Raw genomic sequence first — 21,832 nt, 5'->3', positions numbered from 1 at the left:
CTTTGGAGCTAACGTGGTTTTCTATAACTTTTTCTTTTTCTAAATGTTTGGATTGAAAAAAAGCTATCAAATTAAAACCCTTTAGTTGTGTTCGTTAGAAAAGTCCATTGGGTCAAATATTAACTAAATGTTGGATACAGTTTAAGAGTTGATTTGGTTAAAGAATCTACTGACTATATTTGGTATCTGCTTTGACAAACCTATTTCGGTTCATTTTGATAACAATTCATATGGTAGCTAATCCCATTTTCCATAAAAGGACAAAGTACGTTGGAATTAATTACCATTTCATAAAAGATCAGATTGTGAGAGGTTTTGTTACAACAAAACATGTTTCAACAAAGATGCAACTTGCTGATATTTTGACGAAGGCATTTGATAGGAAACATTTTTCAGCGTTTCTTATCAATTTGAAAATTTAAAACGTACACTTTCCAACCTGAGAAAGAGTATCGATATATGTACATATCTACATTAATTATTATTGGATAAGTAGATCAACATTTTAGGATAAAGATCTTTGTATAAATCTAAAGTCTTGTATAAATATAAAGTTTGCAGTGTTTCTTATCAACTTGAAAATTCAAAACCTACACTTTCCAACCAGGGAAAGAATATTGATATATGTACATATCTATATTAATTATGATTGGATATGTATATCGACAGTTTAGGATATAAGTCTTTGTATAAATCTAATGTCTTGAACCTAAGAATTAATACAGAAAAATACTTTCCATACACTCTCTTTTCTGATTCGAGTTTTTACAGTTCTTAATATGAAAAACTAAACTTTCCAAAATTCTCTGATTTACCCATAACAATGTAAATTGAGTATCAACAATACAAGTATATATATATATATATATGTATAGTTGATTGGTAGGCTAAAAGAAGAAGAGAAGAACAGTTAGAAAGACAGATTGGTGAACGAAGAAAAAGAAGAAAATGAATTTAGGTTTAATACTAATCATCGCCTCAATTGGGGCATTCATCTTCTTCTTGGCTATGGTAGCTTGCTGTTGGTTCCTCCCAGAAAGTTTAGGGGGCGATGAATAACTATTATTTTGTTACCGATTAATTATTTCTTTTTTGTTATTTTTCAGTCAAGTATTGTTTCGTTTAATGATACCTATGTAGTCTATAAAAATGGTCCATCTTACTGTAGTATGTCCGAGATATTGGGCTTGGGATGTTTCCGTTCGACCGTTTCCTACGCATATCTCGAGAGGGGTTATTAAGTGTCCCACATCGCTTAGATAAGTGATCTTTGGGCAATATATATGTGATTGGGCAATCATTCACTCTTGAGCTAGCTTTTGGATGTGAGTTAGGCCCATCACTAATAGCTTCCTCTATGCCATTCTCCTTAGCCAGAGTTTCTCTACTGATATGCTTCTAAAATCACAGACCAAGTGTAATGAGGAAGTCGTCCATTGATGTGCTTACATAGCAGCTTGGAACTATAAAACAAAACAAGCAAATAAGCAAATTTATCAAATCTCTGAAACACAAACAGACTCAAAATCTGGTAAGAATAAAATCTCGTATGCATAACGTTCACATCAAAACAAGACCTTACTTAGCAATTTGTGTCCACTCAAAATAGACTGCAAGTAGTTTGAATGAGATGACGAGGTGTTACTCGTACAAGAAACGATTTCGGTTTTAAGGTTACGCCATGGCAGCTCGGCTCCTCTGTCTATCTCCAGCAACGAAGAAGAGAAGAGGGAGGTGAATTGAAAGATGGCGACGACGGCGATTGCTCTGATTTCTTTGACTGATAGAGATAGAGAGGAAAATGGCGACGGCGGAGATGGAAATCTCGCATGACAGGAAGACGTGTGGCAAGATTGAGCAGAGGTGGAGAAAGGTGACCATAATATACATGGCTCTGTAGTGTTGAGTGGAGAAGGAACAAGAAAAAAATCAAGGAAGAAGAAGAAAATCGAAATTACATTTTTACCCTTATTTAAAAAACTGATAAAAGCACACAAAAATGCATGTTTGGGCCGTCTAACCCGGGTTTCAAGCCCAGATTTAGCTACTCTAACCGCTGGGCTACAATACTTCATCTGTCATTTGCGGTATGAATATATTTTAAGGGAATGTTGTATAATTTTTATTTTAAATCTGTTTTTTTATTAAAAAATTACTTCCCGCATACTCCCCGATTTTTTCCCGCTTTTCTGATTACTCGCTAGGCTCGGATGAGCCGAACGCGTTCCGCCTAGCGAGTTTTCGAACATTCAACCAAATAATGTCCCATAGTTTGTATATCTGTTTTTATTGCACATTGTTTTGTTTATTTAGGAAACAGTCACCATCCAAAGTACTAATCTCCCGATCCTCTGTGTCTTCGTGACTTTTTGTAGTGGTTTCAGATTCAAATCATGTGATAGAAAAGTTGAATTATAATATATTTTGGAGTTAACGTGGTTTTCTATAACTTTTTCTTTTTCTAAATGTTTGGTTTGAAAAAAGCTATCAAATCAAAACCCCTTAGTTGTGTTCGTTAGAAAAGTCCACTGGGTCAAATATTAACTAAATGTTGGATACTGTTTAAGAGTTGATTTGGTTAAAGAATCTACTGACTATATTTGGTGTCTGCTTTGACAAACCTATTTCGGTTCATTGTGATAACAATTCATATGGTAACTAATCCCATTTTCCATAAAAAGACAAAGTACGTTGGAATTAATTACCATTTTATAAAAGATCAGATTGTGAGAGGGTTTGTTACAACAAAACATGTTTCGACAAAGATGCAACTTGTTGATATTTTGACGAAGGCATTTGATAGGAAACAGTTTTCAGCGTTTCTTATCAATTTGAAAATTTAAAACGTACAGTTTCCAACCTGAGAAAGAGTATCGATATATGTACATATCTACATTAATTATGATTGGATATGTAGATCGACATTTTAGGATAAAAATCTTTGTATAAATCTAAAGTCTTGTATAAATATAAAGTTTGCAGCATTTCTTATCAACTTGAAAATTCGAAACCTACACTTTCCAACCAGGGAAAGATTATTGATATATGTACATATCTATATTAAATATGATTGGATATGTATATCGACAGTTTATGATATATCAATTTTTGTATAAATATAATGTCTTGAACCTAAGAATTAATACAGAAAATACTTTCCATATACTCTCTTTTCTGATTCCAGTTTTTACAGTTCTTAATATGAAAAACTAAACTTTCCAAAATTCTCTGATTTACCCACAACATTGTAAATTGAGTATCAACAATACAAGTATATATTGGTGAAAGAAGAAAAAGAAGAAAATGAATTTAGGTGTAATACTAATCATCGCCTCAATTGGGGCACTCATCTTCTTCTTGGCTATGGTAGCTTGCTGTTGGTTCCTCCGAGAAAGTTTAGGGGGCGATGAATAACTATTATTTTGTTACCGATTAATTATTTCTTCTTTGTTAATTTTCAGTCAATTATTGTTTCGTTTAATGATATTGTCGCTTTAAGGCCAACTTTTGCAATAAGCTATACTTTTTTTTATGTTTTATGTTCCGATATTTTTGTACGATGAGTTCGATCCATTAAATTCTTCAATTTATTTAGAAAAGAAACAAGAAAATCATACAGTCAGTTTTGATATAATTAGACGAATTCAATGAGCTCTAACCAAGCGGCATGGAAGACATAAGTATTTACCATGTTAAATGATTTTCTCTGGAAAGTATTATTCTTTTAATCTACGCTATACGCGGAGTGAAATTACATTTTGAAACTATTTATTATATATTGGATAAAATTATACATTATATATTCATATTTTTGTTGGAACATTATTCAAAAAAAGAATTACCATAGAATTTCCAATGTTTCAGTTTATACATTGTTTACATCACATATTATTATATTGTTTAATTATTATGTGTCATGGGAGATATATTGGTAAGGTTAGTATAGATTTATACAACATAATATAAAATGGACAATGTGATATTTTTCTCGTCCCTAAATAGGATTTTTTCAGTGTCCAAAAATGTTGAATTATAGTTATGTAGAAAAACTTTTTAATTTGAGGAAATAGAACACTTACAGTGCTATAAGAAGACTCAATGATGTTTGGCCATGGAGTTTAAACCCGCCATTAGTGTTTTTATTTGGTGTTTAAGTTTGTAATGAAAGTTTGCGAAGAAAGTTGGTGAGTAGATGTGGTCAAGGATACCCACTACAAGAAAATCGAGTATTAATTGCACCTGAAAAATGCTATCTAACACTACCATAGCGTATTAGGTACGATGTATCATCGGCCGCGATAATAGGTCTGCCAATTAAGATAGTGTTTTTTGCTTCTGCTACGGTATATTTTAATTAGATAGCGATTTCCGTTTTGTTATATAACAATTTTAATATAGCATTTGACTTTCGATACAGATCCCATGTCATATAATTTTAAAAATTTAATTTTTAAAATTTAAAATTTAAAACATAAATTAGAAATTAATTTATAAGTAAATCAGTTTTATAAATGTATATTTTTACAAATTGAAATTTGGTTTACATGGTCTACAATTACAAATTGGTTTATAAACTAACCTAACTAAACCATTTTACTAAAAATAAACCTATCTAATACAGCCACCAGTCCCACCACACCACGTTCTTCTTTGATCTCCGCCGCACTCAAGCTCCTTCTTATTCTTATTCTTCTTTTTCTTTTTATTCGTCTTCTTTGCTTCTATTAAGTGTCCCACACCGCTTAGATAAGTGATCTTTGGGCAATATATATGTGATTGGGCAATCCTTTACTCTTGAGTTAGCTTTTGGATGTGAGTTAAGTCCATCATTAATATGAAGCCCATGGTTAAAGTCCAGCAGATGTTTCCCATATAAATAGTTGTCTACCTATGTAGTCTATAAAAATGGTCCATCTTACTATGGTATGTCCGAGATATTGGGCTTGGGATGTTTCCGTTGGACTGTTTCTTACCCACATCTCGAGAGGGGTTATTAAGTGTCCCACATCGCTTAGATAAGTGATCTTTGGGCAATATATATGTGATTGGGCAATCCTTCACTCTTGAGCTAGCTTTTGGATGTGAGTTAGGCCCATCACTAATAGCTTCCTCTATGCCATTCTCCTTAGCCAGAGTTTCTCTACTGATATGCTTCTAAAATCACAGACCAAGTTTAATGAGGAAGTCTTCCATTGATGTGCTTACATAGCAGCTTGGAACTATAAAACAAAACAAGCAAATAAGCAAATTTATCAAATCTCTGAAACACAAACAGACTCAAAATCTGGTAAGAATAAAATCTCGTATGCATAACGTTCACATCAAAACAAGACCTTACTTAGCAATTTGTGTCCACTCAAAATAGACTGCAAGTAGTTTGAATGAGATGACGAGGTGTTACTCGTACAAGAAACGATTTCGGTTTTAAGGTTACGCCATGGCAGCTCGGCTCCTCTGTCTATCTCCAGCAACGAAGAAGAGAAGAGGGAGGTGAATTAAAAGATGGCGACAGCGGCGATTGCTCTGATTTCTTCGACTGAAGGAGATAGAGAGGAAAATGGCGACGGCGGAGATGGAAATCTCGGCGGTAGGTCGAGATTCACATGACAGGAAGACGTGTGGCAAGATTGAGCAGAGGTGGAGAAAGGTGACCATAATATACATGGCTCTGTAGTGTTGAGTGGAGAAGGAACAAGAAGAAAATCAAGGAAGAAGAAGAAAATCGAAATTACATTTTTACCCTTATTTAAAAAACTGATAAAAGCACACAAAAATGCATGTTTGGGCCGTCTAACCCGGGTTTCAAGCCCAGATTTAGCTACTCTAACCGCTGGGCTACAATACTTCATCTGTCATTTGCGGTATGAATATTTTTAAGGGAATGTTGTATAATTTTTATTTTAAATCTGTTTTTTATTAAAAAATTACTCCCCGCATACTCCCCGATTTTTTCCCGCTTTTCTGATTACTCGCTAGGCCCGGATGAGCCGAACGCGTTCCGCCTAGCGAGTTTTCGAACATTCAGCCAAATAGTGTCCCATAGTTTGTATATCTGTTTTTATTGCCCATTGTTTTGTTTATTTAGGAAACAGTCACCATCCAAAGTACTAATCTCCCGATCCTCTGTGTCTTCGTGACTTTTTGTAGTGGTTTCAGATTCAAATCATGTGATAGAAAAGTTGAATTATAATATATTTTGGAGTTAACGTGGTTTTCTATAACTTTTTCTTTTTCTAAATGTTTGGTTTGAAAAAAGCTATCAAATCAAAACCCCTTAGTTGTGTTCGTTAGAAAAGTCCACTGGGTCAAATATTAACTAAATGTTGGATACTGTTTAAGAGTTGATTTGGTTAAAGAATCTACTGACTATATTTGGTGTCTGCTTTGACAAACCTATTTCGGTTCATTGTGATAACAATTCATATGGTAACTAATCTCATTTTCCATAAAAAGACAAAGTACGTTGGAATTAATTACCATTTTATAAAAGATCAGATTGTGAGAGGTTTTGTTACAACAAAACATGTTTCGACAAAGATGCAACTTGTTGATATTTTGACGAAGGCATTTGATAGGAAACAGTTTTCAGCGTTTCTTATCAATTTGAAAATTTAAAACGTACACTTTCCAACCTGAGAAAGAGTATCGATATATGTACATATCTACATTAATTATGATTGGATATGTAGATCGACATTTTAGGATAAAAATCTTTGTATAAATCTAAAGTCTTGTATAAATAAAAAGTTTGCAGCGTTTCTTATCAACTTGAAAATTCGAAACCTACACTTTCCAACCAGGGAAAGAATATTGATATATGTACATATCTATATTAAATATGATTGGATATGTATATCGACAGTTTAGGATAAAAATTTTTGTATAAATATAATGTCTTGAACCTAAGAATTAATACAGAAAATACTTTCCATATACTCTCTTTTCTGATTCCAATTTTTACAGTTCTTAATATGAAAAACTAAACTTTCCAAAATTCTCTGATTTACCCACAACAATGTAAATTGAGTATCAAAAATACAAGTATATATATATATGTATAGTTGATTGGTAGGCTAAAAGAAGAAGAGAAGAACAGTTAGAAAGACAGATTGGTGAACGAAGAAAAAGAAGAAAATGAATTTAGGTGTAATACTAATCATCGCCTCAATTGGGGCACTCATCTTCTTCTTGGCTATGGTAGCTTGCTGTTGGTTCCTCCCAGAAAGTTTAGGGGCGATGAATAACTATTATTTTGTTACCGATTAATTATTTCTTTTTTGTTAATTTTCAGTCAAGTATTGTTTCGTTTAATGATATTGTCGCTTTTAAGGCCAACTTTTGCAATAAGCTATACTTTTTTTTTATGTTTTATGTTCCGATATTTTTGTACGATGAGTTCGATCCATTAAATTCTTCAGTTTATTTAGAAAAGAAACAAGAAAATCATACAGTCAGTTTTGATATAATTAGACGAATTCAATGAGCTCTAACCAAGCGGCATGGAAGACATAAGTAATTACCATGTTAAATGATTTTCTCTGGAAAGTATTATTCTTTTAATCTACGCTATACGCGGAGTGAAATTACATTTTGAAACTATTTATTATATATTGGATAAAATTATACATTATATATTCATATTTTTATTGGAACATTATTCAAAAAAAGAATTACCATAGAATTTTCAATGTTTCAGTTTATACATTGTTTACATCACATATTATTATATTGTTTAATTATTATGTGTCATGGGAGATATATTGGTAAGGTTAGTATAGATTTATACAACATAATATAAAATGGACAATGTGATATTTTTCTCGTCCCTAAATCGGATTTTTTCAGTGTCCAAAAATGTTGAATTATAGTTATGTAGAAAAACTTTTTAATTTGAGGAAATAGAACACTTACAGTGCTATAAGAAGACTCAATGATGTTTGGCCATGGAGTTTAAACCCGCCATTAGTGTTTTTATTTGGTGTTTAAGTTTGTAATGAAAGTTTGCGAAGAAAGTTGGTGAGTAGATGTGGTCAAGGATACCCACTACAAGAAAATCGAGTATTAATTGCACCTGAAAAATGCTATCTAACGCTACCATAGCGTATTAGGTACGATGTATCATCGGCCGCGATAATAGGTCTGCCAATTAAGATAGTGTTTTTTGCTTCTGCTACGGTATATTTTAATTAGATAGTGATTTCCATTTTGTTATATAACAATTTTAATATAGCATTTGACTTTCGATATAGATCCCATGTCATATAATTTTAAAAATTTAATTGTTTAAAATTAAAAACAAGTAAATCAGTTTTATAAATGGATATTTTTATAAATTGAAATTTGGTTTACATGGTCTACAATTACAAATTGGTTTATCAACTAACCTAACTAAACCATTTTACTAAAAATAAACCTATCTAATACAGCCACCAGCCCCACCACACCACGTTCTTCTTTGATCTCCGCCGCACTCAAGCTCCTTCTTATTCTTATTCTTCTTTTTCTTTTTATTCTTCTTCTTTGCTTTTATTAAGTGTCCCACACCGCTTAGATAAGTGATCTTTGGGCAATATATATGTGATTGGGCAATCCTTTACTCTTGAGTTAGCTTTTGGATGTGAGTTAAGTCCATCATTAATATGAAGCCCATGGTTAAAGTCCAGCAGATGTTTCCCATATAAATAGTTGTCTACCTATGTAGTCTATAAAAATGGTCCATCTTACTGTGGTATGTCCGAGATATTGGGCTTGGGATGTTTCCGTTGGACTGTTTCCTACCCACATCTCGAGAGGGGTTATTAAGTGTCCCACATCGCTTAGATAAGTGATCTTTGGGCAATATATATGTGATTGGGCAATCCTTCACTCTTGAGCTAGCTTTTGGATGTGAGTTAGGCCCATCACTAATAGCTTCCTCTATGCCATTCTCCTTAGCCAGAGTTTCTCTACTGATATGCTTCTAAAATCACAGACCAAGTTTAATGAGGAAGTCGTCCATTGATGTGCTTACATAGCAGCTTGGAACTATAAAACAAAACAAGCAAATAAGCAAATTTATCAAATCTCTGAAACACAAACAGACTCAAAATCTGGTAAGAATAAAATCTCGTATGCATAACGTTCACATCAAAACAAGACCCTACTTAGCAATTTGTGTCCACTCAAAATAGACTGCAAGTAGTTTGAATGAGATGACGAGGTGTTACTCGTACAAGAAACGATTTCGGTTTTAAGGTTACGCCATGGCAGCTCGGCTCCTCTGTCTATCTCCAGCAACGAAGAAGAGAAGAGGGAGGTGAATTGAAAGATGGCGACGGCGGCGATTGCTCTGATTTCTTCAACTGATGGAGATAGAGAGGAAAATGGCGACGGCGGAGATGGAAATCTCGGCGGTAGGTCGAGATTCGCATGACAGGAAGACGTGTGGCAAGATTGAGCAGAGGTGGAGAAAGGTGACCATAATATACATGGCTCTGTAGTGTTGAGTGGAGAAGGAACAAGAAGAAAATCAAGGAAGAAGAAGAAAATCGAAATTACATTTTTACCCTTATTTAAAAAACTGATAAAAGCACACAAAAATGCATGTTTGGGCCGTCTAACCCGGGTTTCAAGCCCAGATTTAGCTACTCTAACCGCTGGGCTACAATACTTCATCTGTCATTTGCGGTATGAATATATTTTAAGGGAATGTTGTATAATTTTTATTTTAAATCTGTTTTTTATTAAAAAATTACTCCCCGCATACTCCCCGATTTTTTCCCGCTTTTCTGATTACTCGCTAGGCCCGGATGAGCCGAACGCGTTCCGCCTAGCGAGTTTTCGAACATTCAGCCAAATAGTGTCCCATAGTTTGTATATCTGTTTTTATTGCCCATTGTTTTGTTTATTTAGGAAACAGTCACCATCCAAAGTACTAATCTCCCGATCCTCTGTGTCTTCGTGACTTTTTGTAGTGGTTTCAGATTCAAATCATGTGATAGAAAAGTTGAATTATAATATATTTTGGAGTTAACGTGGTTTTCTATAACTTTTTCTTTTTCTAAATGTTTGGTTTGAAAAAAAGCTATCAAATCAAAACCCCTTAGTTGTGTTCGTTAGAAAAGTCCACTGGGTCAAATATTAACTAAATGTTGGATACTGTTTAAGAGTTGATTTGGTTAAAGAATCTACTGACTATATTTGGTGTCTGCTTTGACAAACCTATTTCGGTTCATTGTGATAACAATTCATATGGTAACTAATCTCATTTTCCATAAAAAGACAAAGTACGTTGGAATTAATTACCATTTTATAAAAGATCAGATTGTGAGAGGTTTTGTTACAACAAAACATGTTTCGACAAAGATGCAACTTGTTGATATTTTGACGAAGGCATTTGATAGGAAACAGTTTTCAGCGTTTCTTATCAATTTGAAAATTTAAAACGTACACTTTCCAACCTGAGAAAGAGTATCGATATATGTACATATCTACATTAATTATGATTGGATATGTAGATCGACATTTTAGGATAAAAATCTTTGTATAAATCTAAAGTCTTGTATAAATATAAAGTTTGCAGCGTTTCTTATCAACTTGAAAATTCGAAACCTACACTTTCCAACCAGGGAAAGAATATTGATATATGTACATATCTATATTAAATATGATTGGATATGTATATCGACAGTTTAGGATAGAAATTTTTGTATAAATCTAATGTCTTGAACCTAAGAATTAATACAAAAAATACTTTCCATATACTCTCTTTTCTGATTCCAGTTTTTACAGTTCTTAATATGAAAAACTAAACTTTCCAAAATTCTCTGATTTACCCACAACAATGTAAATTGAGTATCAAAAATACAAGTATATATATATATATATATATATATATAGTATAGTTGATTGGTAGGCTAAAAGAAGAAGAGAAGAACAGTTAGAAAGACAGATTGGTGAACGAAGAAAAAGAAGAAAATGAATTTAGGTGTAATACTAATCATCGCCTCAATTGGGGCACTCATCTTCTTCTTGGCTATGGTAGCTTGCTGTTGGTTCCTCCCAGAAAGTTTAGGGGCGATGAATAACTATTATTTTGTTACCGATTAATTATTTCTTTTTTGTTAATTTTCAGTCAAGTATTGTTTCGTTTAATGATATTGTCGCTTTTAAGGCCAACTTTTGCAATAAGCTATACTTTTTTTTATGTTTTATGTTCCGATATTTTTGTACGATGAGTTCGATCCATTAAATTCTTCAGTTTATTTAGAAAAGAAACAAGAAAATCATACAGTCAGTTTTGATATAATTAGACGAATTCAATGAGCTCTAACCAAGCGGCATGGAAGACATAAGTAATTACCATGTTAAATGATTTTCTCTGGAAAGTATTATTCTTTTAATCTACGCTATACGCGGAGTGAAATTACATTTTGAAACTATTTATTATATATTGGATAAAATTATACATTATATATTCATATTTTTATTGGAACATTATTCAAAAAAAGAATTACCATAGAATTTCCAATGTTTCAGTTTATACATTGTTTACATCACATATTATTATATTGTTTAATTATTATGTGTCATGGGAGATATATTGGTAAGGTTAGTATAGATTTATACAACATAATATAAAATGGACAATGTGATATTTTTCTCGTCCCTAAATCGGATTTTTTCAGTGTCCAAAAATGTTGAATTATAGTTATGTAGAAAAACTTTTTAATTTGAGGAAATAGAACACTTACAGTGCTATAAGAAGACTCAATGATGTTTGGCCATGGAGTTTAAACCCGCCATTAGTGTTTTTATTTGGTGTTTAAGTTTGTAATGAAAGTTTGCGAAGAAAGTTGGTGAGTAGATGTGGTCAAGGATACCCACTACAAGAAAATCGAGTATTAATTGCACCTGAAAAATGCTATCTAACGCTACCATAGCGTATTAGGTACGATGTATCATCGGCCGCGATAATAGGTCTGCCAATTAAGATAGTGTTTTTTGCTTCTGCTACGGTATATTTTAATTAGATAGCGATTTCCGTTTTGTTATATAACAATTTTAATATAGCATTTGACTTTCGATATAGATCCCATGTCATATAATTTTAAAAATTTAATTTTTAAAATTTAAAATTTAAAACATAAATTAGAAATTAATTTATAAGTAAATCAGTTTTATAAATGTATATTTTTACAAATTGAAATTTGGTTTACATGGTCTACAATTACAAATTGGTTTATCAACTAACCTAACTAAACCATTTTACTAAAAATAAACCTATCTAATACAGCCACCAGCCCCACCACACCACGTTCTTCTTTGATCTCCGCCGCACTCAAGCTCCTTCTTATTCTTATTCTTCTTTTTCTTTTTATTCGTCTTCTTTGCTTCTATTAAGTGTCCCACACCGCTTAGATAAGTGATCTTTGGGCAATATATATGTGATTGGGCAATCCTTTACTCTTGAGTTAGCTTTTGGATGTGAGTTAAGTCCATCATTAATATGAAGCCCATGGTTAAAGTCCAGCAGATGTTTCCCATATAAATAGTTGTCTACCTATGTAGTCTATAAAAATGGTCCATCTTACTGTGGTATGTCCGAGATATTGGGCTTGGGATGTTTCCGTTGGACTGTTTCCTACCCACATCTCGAGAGGGGTTATTAAGTGTCCCACATCGCTTAGATAAGTGATCTTTGGGCAATATATATGTGATTGGGCAATCCTTCACTCTTGAGCTAGCTTTTGGATGTGAGTTAGGCCCATCACTAATAGCTTCCTCTATGCCATTCTCCTTAGCCAGAGTTTCTCTACTGATATGCTTCTAAAATCACAGACCAAGTTTAATGAGGAAGTCGTCCATTGATGTGCTTACATAGCAGCTTGGAACTATAAAACAAAACAAGCAAATAAGCAAATTTATCAAATCTCTGAAACACAAACAGACTCAAAATCTGGTAAGAATAAAATCTCGTATGCATAACGTTCACATCAAAACAAGACCCTACTTAGCAATTTGTGTCCACTCAAAATAGACTGCAAGTAGTTTGAATGAGATGACGAGGTGTTACTCGTACAAGAAACGATTTCGGTTTTAAGGTTACGCCATGGCAGCTCGGCTCCTCTGTCTATCTCCAGCAACGAAGAAGAGAAGAGGGAGGTGAATTGAAAGATGGCGACGGCGGCGATTGCTCTGATTTCTTCGACTGATGGAGATAGAGAGGAAAATGGCGACGGCGGAGATGGAAATCTCGGCGGTAGGTCGAGATTCGCATGAGAGGAAGACGTGTGGCAAGATTGAGCAGAGGTGGAGAAAGGTGACCATAATATACATGGCTCTGTAGTGTTGAGTGGAGAAGGAACAAGAAGAAAATTAAGAAAGAAGAAGAAAATCGAAATTACATTTTTACCCTTATTTAAAAAACTGATAAAAGCACACAAAATGCATGTTTGGGCCGTCTAACCCGGGTTTCAAGCCCAGATTTAGCTACTCTAACCGCTGGGCTACAATACTTCATCTGTCATTTGCGGTATGAATATATTTTAAGGGAATGTTGTATAATTTTTATTTTAAATCTGTTTTTTATTAAAAAAATATTCCCCGCATACTCCCCGATTTTTTCCCGCTTTTCTGATTACTCGCTAGGCACGGATGAGCCGAACGCGTTCCGCCTAGCGAGTTTTCGAACATTCGGCCAAATAGTGTACCATAGTTTGTATATCTGTTTTTATTGCCCATTGTTTTGTTTATTTAGGAAACAGTCACCATCCAAAGTACTAATCTCCCGATCCTCTGTGTCTTCGTGACTTTTTGTAGTGGTTTCCGATTCAAATCATGTGATAGAAAATTTGAATTATAATATATTTTGGAGTTAACGTGGTTTTCTATAACTTTTTCTTTTTCTAAATGTTTGGTTTGAAAAAAAGCTATCAAATCAAAACCCCTTAGTTGTGTTCGTTAGAAAAGTCCACTGGGTCAAATATTAACTAAATGTTGGATACTGTTTAAGAGTTGATTTGGTTAAAGAATCTACTGACTATATTTGGTGTCTGCTTTTACAAACCTATTTCGGTTCATTGTGATAACAATTCATATGGTAACTAATCCCATTTTCCATAAAAAGACAAAGTACGTTGGAATTAATTACCATTTCATAAAAGATCAGATTGTGAGAGGTTTTGTTACAACAAAACATGTTTCGACAAAGATGCGACTTGTTGATATTTTGACGAAGGCATTTGATAGGAAACAGTTTTCAGCGTTTCTTATCAATTTGAAAATTTAAAACGTACACTTTCCAACCTGAGAAAGAGTATCGATATATGTACATATCTACATTAATTATGATTGGATATGTAGATCGACATTTTAGGATAAAAATCTTTGTATAAATCTAAAGTCTTGTATAAATATAAAGTTTGCAGCGTTTCTTATCAACTTGAAAATTCGAAACCTACACTTTCCAACCAGGGAAAGAATATTGATATATGTACATATCTATATTAATTATGATTGGATATGTATACCGACAGTTTAGGATAGAAATTTTTGTATAAATCTAATGTCTTGAACCTAAGAATTAATACAGAAAATACTTTCCATATACTCTCTTTTCTGATTCCAGTTTTTACAGTTCTTAATATGAAAAACTAAACTTTCCAAAATTCTCTTATTTACCCACAACAATGTAAATTGAGTATCAACAATACAAGTATATATATATATGTATAGTTGATTGGTAGGCTAAAAGAAGAAGAGAAGAACAGATAGAAAGACAGATTGGTGAACGAAGAAAAAGAAGAAAATGAATTTAGGTGTAATACTAATCATCGCCTCAATTGGGGCACTCATCTTCTTCTTGGCTATGGTAGCTTGCTGTTGGTTCCTCCCAGAAAGTTTAGGGGGCGATGAATAACTATTTTTTTGTTACCGATTAATTATTTCTTTTTTGTTAATTTTCAGTCAAGTATTGTTTCGTTTAATGATATTGTCGCTTTTAAGGCCAACTTTTGCAATAAGCTATACTTTTTTTTTTATGTTTTATGTTCCGATATTTTTTTACGATGAGTTCGATCCATTAAATTCTTCAGTTTATTTAGAAAAGAAACAAGAAAATCATACAGTCAGTTTTGATATAATTAGACGAATTCAATGAGCTCTAACCAAGCGGCATGGAAGACTTAAGTAATTACCATGTTAAATGATTTTTTCTGGAAAGTATTATTCTTTTAATCTATACGCGGAGTGAAATTACATTTTGAAACTATTTATTATATATTGGATAAAATTATACATTATATATTCATATTTTTTATTGGAATATTATTCAAAAAAAGAATTACCATAGAATTTCCAACGTTTCAGTTTATACATTGTTTACATCACATATTATTATATTGTTTAATTATTATGTGCCATGGGAGATATATTGGTAAGGTTAGTATAGATTTATACAACATAATATAAAATGGACAATGTGATATTTTTCTCGTCCCTAAATCGGATTTTTTCAGTGTCCAAAAATGTTGAATTATAGTTATGTAGAAAAACTTTTTAATTTGAGGAAATAGAACACTTACAGTGCTATAAGAAGACTCAATGATGTTTGGCTATGGAGTTTAAACCCGCCATTAGTGTTTTTATTTGGTGTTTAAGTTTGTAATGAAAGTTCGCGAAGAAAGTTGGTGAGTAGATGTGGTCAAGGATACCCACTACAAGAAAATCTAGTATTAATTGCACCTGAAAAATGCTATCTAACGCTACCATAGCGTATTAGGTACGATGTATCATCGGCCGCGATAATAGGTCTGCCAATTAAGATAGTGTTTTTTGCTTCTGCTACGGTATATTTTAATTAGATAGCGATTTCCGTTTTGTTATAAAACAATTTTAATATAGCATTTGACTTTCGATATAGATCCCATGTCATATAATTTTAAAAATTTAATTGTTTAAAATTAAAAACATAAATTAGAAATTAATTTATAAGTAAATCAGTTTTATAAATGGATATTTTTACAAATTGAAATTTGGTTTACATGGTCTACAATTACAAATTGGTTTATCAACTAACCTAACTAAACCATTTTACTAAAAATAAACATATCTAATACAGCCACCAGCCCCACCACACCACGTTCTTCTTTGATCTCCCCCGCACTCAAGCTCCTTCTTATTCTTATTCTTCTTTTTCTTTTTATTCTTCTTCTTTGCTTCTATTAAGTGTCCCACACCGCTTAGATAAGTGATCTTTGGGCAATATATATATGATTGGGCAATCCTTTACTCTTGAGTTAGCTTTTGGATGTTAGTTAAGTCCATCATTAATATGAAGCCCATGGTTAAAGTCCAGCAGATGTTTTCCATATAAATAGCTGTCTACCTATGTAGTCTATAAAAATGGTCCATCTTACTGTCGTATGTCCGAGATGTTGGGCTTGGGCTGTTTCCGTTGGACCGTTTCCTACCCACATCTCGAGAGGGGTTATTAAGTGTCCCACATCGCTTAGATAAGTGATCTTTGGGCAATATATATGTGATTGGGCAATCCTTCACTCTTGAGCTAGCTTTTGGATGTGAGTTAGGCCCATCACTAATAGCTTTCTCTACGCCATTCTCCTTAGCCAGAGTTTCTCTACTGATATGCTTCTAAAATCACAGACCAAGTTTAATGAGGAAGTCGTCCATTGATGTGCTTACATAGCAGCTTGGAACTATAAAACAAAACAAGCAAATAACCAAATTTATCAAATCTCTGAAACACAAACAGACTCAAAATCTGGTAAGAATAAAATCTCGTATGCATAACGTTCACATCAAAACAAGACCTTACTTAGCAATTTGTCTCCACTCAAAATAGACTACAAGTAGCTTGAATGAGATGACGAGGTGTTACTCGTACAAGAAACGATTTCGGTTTTAGGGTTACGCCATGGCAGCTCGGCTCATCTGTCTATCTCCAGCAACGAAGAAGAGAAGAGGGAGGTGAATTGAAAGATGGCGACGGCGGCGATTGCTCTGCTTTCTTCGACTGATGGAGATAGAGAGGAAAATGGCGACGGCGGAGATGGAGATCTCGGCGGTAGGTCGAGATTCGCATGACCGAAAGACGTGTGGCAAGATTGAGCAGAGGTGGAGAAAGGTGACCATAATATACATGGCTCTGTAGTGTTGAGTGGAGAAGGAACAAGAGACAGAGACGATGAACAAGGTTTGGTGGTGAGGTTGAGTCTCTAATCCTTGCAAAAATTGGATGGATCTCGAAACAAAACACACACGAGAGAGAGAGATCACTAGTGTAAATGTGTAAAAGGGTTCATGAGACAAGAGATCACTAGTGTAAATGTGTAATGTGATATTTTGTGATTGAATTGCATCGTTGAACTCGTATTAGTATAATAAGCGTTCTGTTTTGTGATTGAATTGCACTGTTGCATACTTCCACTTGTAAAATATACTGGCTTTTAAAAAAAAAAACTTAAACCTTAAATCTGCTTTAATTATATTCCATGTTTGAAAACGCGGCCGGATTGGCCGATTCCGCGATTGAAAAACGCTCGGCGGAGCTCCGTCGCCGCGATTTTGCCATAGTCGGACTAAAACTCGGTTCAGAAAAAAATGGTCTACAATCAGTCGATTTCGAGTCAAAATCAGTAATAACTTCATAGATCTTTCATAGTTTAGTGCTAATAACAGATAAACTAAGTTCAAATGAAGTAAATCGCAAAAAAAAAATGGTGTTTATGTTGAAAACACTGAAAAACGGCCGCAAAGAATTAGGTTAGAACTCAAGGAAGAAGAAGAAAATCAAAATTACATTTTTACCTTTATTTAAAAAAATGATAAAAGCACACAAAAATGCATGTTTGGGCCGTCTAACCCGGGTTTCAAGCCCAGATTTAGCTACTCTAACCGCTGGGCTACAATACTTCATCTGTCATTTGCGGTATGAATATATTTTAAGGGAATGTTGTACAATTTTTATTTTAAATCTATTTTTATTAAAAAATTACTCCCCGCATATTCCCTAATATTTTTCCGCTTTTCTGATTACTCGCTAGGCCCGGATGAGCCAAAAGCGTTCCGCCTAGCGAGTTTTCGAACATTCAGCCAAATAGTGTCCCATAGTTTGTATATCTGTTTTTATTGCCCACAGTTTTTTTTTATTTAGGAAACAGTCACCATCCAAAGTACTAATCTCCCGATCATCTGTGTCTTGGTGACTTTTTGTAGTGGTTCCAGATTCAAATCATGTGATAGAAAAGTTGAATTACAATATATTTTGGAGTTAACGTGGTTTTCTATAACTTTTTCTTTTTCTAAATGTTTGGTTTGAAAAAAATCTATCAAATCAAAACCCCTTAGTTGTGTTCGTTAGAAAAGTCCACTGGGTCAAATATTAACTAAATGTTGGATACTGTTTAAGAGTTGATTTGGTTAAAGAATCTACTGACTATATTTGGTGTCTGCTTTGACAAACCTATTTAGGTTCATTGTGATAACAATTCATATGGTAGCTAATCCCTTTTCCATAAAAGGACAAAGTACGTTAGAATTAATTACCATTTCATAAAAGATCAGATTGTGAGAGGTTTTGTTACAACAAAACATGTTTCGACAAAGATGCAACTTGCTAATAGTTTGACGAAGGCATTTGATAGGAAACAGTTTTCAGCGTTTCTTATCAATTTGAAAATTTAAAACGTACACTTTCCAACCTGAGAAAGAGTATCGATATATGTAAATATCTACATTAGTTATGATTGGATATGTAGATCGACATTTTAGGATAAAAATCTTTGTATAAATCTAAAGTCTTGTATAAATATAAAGTTTGCAGCGTTTCTTATCAACTTGAAAATTCGAAATGATTGTCAGCAGATGTTTCCCATATAAATAGTTGTCTAACCCTTGCAAAAATTGGATGAATCTCGAAACAAAACACACGAGAGAGAGAGAGATCACTAGTGTAAATGTGTAAAAGGGTTCATGAGACAAGAGATCACTAGTGTAAATGTGTAATGTGATGTGATTGAATTACATCGTTGAACTCGTATTAGTATAATAAGCGTTCTGTTTTGTGATTGAATTGCACTGTTGCACACTTCCACTTGTATTAATATACTGGCTTTTAAAAAAAAAAACTTAAACCTTAAACTCGAAAGAAAACACACACGAGAGGGAGAGAGAGAGAGAGAGAGAGAGAGAGAGAGAGAGAGCAGATGAATCTGGACCCTTCAAAATTTTTAATGAATGACTCTAAACCCTAAAATATATACCCTAAACCCTAAAACATCAAATCTAAACCCTAAATCCTAAACCTTCAAATCTAAACCATTCATTAAAAATGGTGGTAAAAGTGGTTAGTGTTGTTGGGGAAAAATATCCAGACATAAGTTTTCTCCAGCTTCCGGATAGGCTCTCGACTTCCGGACCCTTGCTCAAGAAGAAACCAGGGACCAACCCTTGCCGTAGGTCCGACCCCCTTGATCGGACCGACCCTTGAAGCAAAATAGAAATTTTCCGCCTAAGGGGAAAACTTCCATTTTTTCGATTATGGAAGAGTTCTATTACTTGAAGCCGACATCTACAACTACAAAAGGAGAGCCCAAACCCTAGAATAAGGGATCAACAATTCTAGAGGCTAAGAGATTAGAGTTTAGGCGACAAGACTAGGTTTATACACCAAACATTGTAGTCCCGAATCAAACACTCAATAAACATCTCTTCTAGCCTCGATTTTCTGCTTTCTATTACAAATCTTCTAGTGTTCCGTAGTACTAAAACGATCCTAAATAAAAATACCATAACAGTTTGGCGCTAGAGGGAGGGCGTTGGGGTCAAAAACGGTCACAACAAAATTAACGTTTGAAAATATTTCTCGAAAAAGATAATTCTCGTAAAAATTACTTAAACCAATTTTTACGATAAAATTCTTGAAAAGATTTGTCCGCAGTGTCGAAACAAGCTCCAATGGTTCATGTTGACGACGAAGTTAGTATCAAAATAATCGATAAAATAAGACTTCATTTATTTTTACGAAAAGAGATCGTAAAAATCATCTCCTTGCAAAAGGTTCCGCGACTAAAACACATTCTCGTTAAAACACGATCATCGGAGATAACAAAAGATCGTTAAACCACAAGGATGCGGCTTGGCAATCGCGGAACAACCAAGGGATCATACGAAGCTCGGTTGCTATAGCAACCGAGCTCGAAGACAAGCTCGGTCGCTATAGCAACCGAGCTCCATACGAGGCTCGGTCGCTATTGCGACCGAGCATACGAACTTCAACCATTTTCCGAAACGTCCAAAGTCTTCCGAAACGACGATACGACGTAAAACTATGCACTCTCAACTATCCATATAACAATCCTCTGCAAGCCACAGCTAACAATTTCTTGATTTCTCGATCAAATGGGATCGTCCGTTCGGTTTACAATGAAACCGCGGAAACTTAACTTTATCGGAGAAATCGTAACAAACGTCTCAAACCAAAAGACGGCCCAAAGGGTCCTAAACTTGATTCGAGGCCCACTTACGATTTCTTAAAATCCCATAAATCTTATGACGGTTTATGCTTGGAGGATAAACATCAGTTTCTGCGGATAAATGGAAACTTTCCGCAGATAATCATGAAGATCGGAAAAAATAGAATATTTCCATTTTTCGGACTATGAAGGCTTAAGGCAAAAGAGGGAAGCGTAAACCGACCTAGGAGGGAGTATATAAGAAGCTCAAGGCGAGAGGCATAAAAAACAACTCTTTTAGACTCATAATTCGCTGCACTTAGAAACTTAGGCTTTATTCTCGATAAGTTCGGTTTCTATGACTGGCATTCAATTACTAGACGAAATCGCACAGGCAGTTCGATCTCTTGTCAAGCTCTATCAATTGAACTACGTTCGGCTTGATCCTCGAAAGGGGTACGTAGGCAGCCTTTAATAAGGTTCAGTTCGAAATCAATCAAAAACCGTTTCCGTATCTTTTTCGTATTTTGCTATCGAGCTGCGACACAACTAGGTTTAAGGTTTTAGGTCGCTAAAGCTAGATAACTCGCTGACAGCACTTGCGGCTAAAGCTCTTACAATCTCTTGTAATGTTCGCAACGCTCTTACACGAATTCGAAATAAGATTTATTGTTTTCTCTAAATTCGTTTTGTTATCTTTTCATATTTTCTGTGTCTATTTGGTCACTTGTCGTTGGCTCCGCAGAAATCCGGGACCTATGGAAAATTAGGCTTTTCCTACTTTCCTTATTTATACGATATATTGACGGTGCAAATTTCGGTTCCCACAGTTTGGCGCTACGAGGAGGTGGGTCACGGATTATTCTTACTCATAGCCATAAAACGCTTGATCAAAAATACGTACGCATATATAAAAGACAAACTCGCAGCACTGCCTGCCCCTACGGCGAACGCTTACGCAAACGCCATAGTGTTCAACAAAATCGAAAAATTAGTCGTGACCTTCCGTCACAGGAAGAGCACTAAATCGAGCTCGTGATTTTTCCCTCCAGACACAAAGGGCAACGATAAAATCTTTCCAACCCCGTGAAATTCTTATTTTTACCGAGTTGGAGAAATCTCAGCGCATAAGGGTTCAACCAAGACGATTTCTCCGAAAACATTTCGGAAAAGTAAAACTCGCTCCCCCAATAACTGCAGAAAAACCTTAGGTTACTCGCAGAAAGTTAAACTCAAAGACAAGCTCGGTCGCTATAGCGACCGAACACCAAAACAAGCTCGATCGCTATAGCGAGCCAAGCTTGGTCGCTATAGCGACCCAGCCCCAAGATGAGTCCTCCTCTGTGTTCTCCTTTGAATCCTCTTCGAAATGCCTTTCG

This window comes from Raphanus sativus, chromosome 9, assembly GCF_000801105.2.
Source record: "Raphanus sativus cultivar WK10039 chromosome 9, ASM80110v3, whole genome shotgun sequence".
NCBI classification, from domain to species: domain Eukaryota; kingdom Viridiplantae; phylum Streptophyta; class Magnoliopsida; order Brassicales; family Brassicaceae; genus Raphanus; species Raphanus sativus.
Note: the sequence above shows the minus strand (reverse complement) of the source record.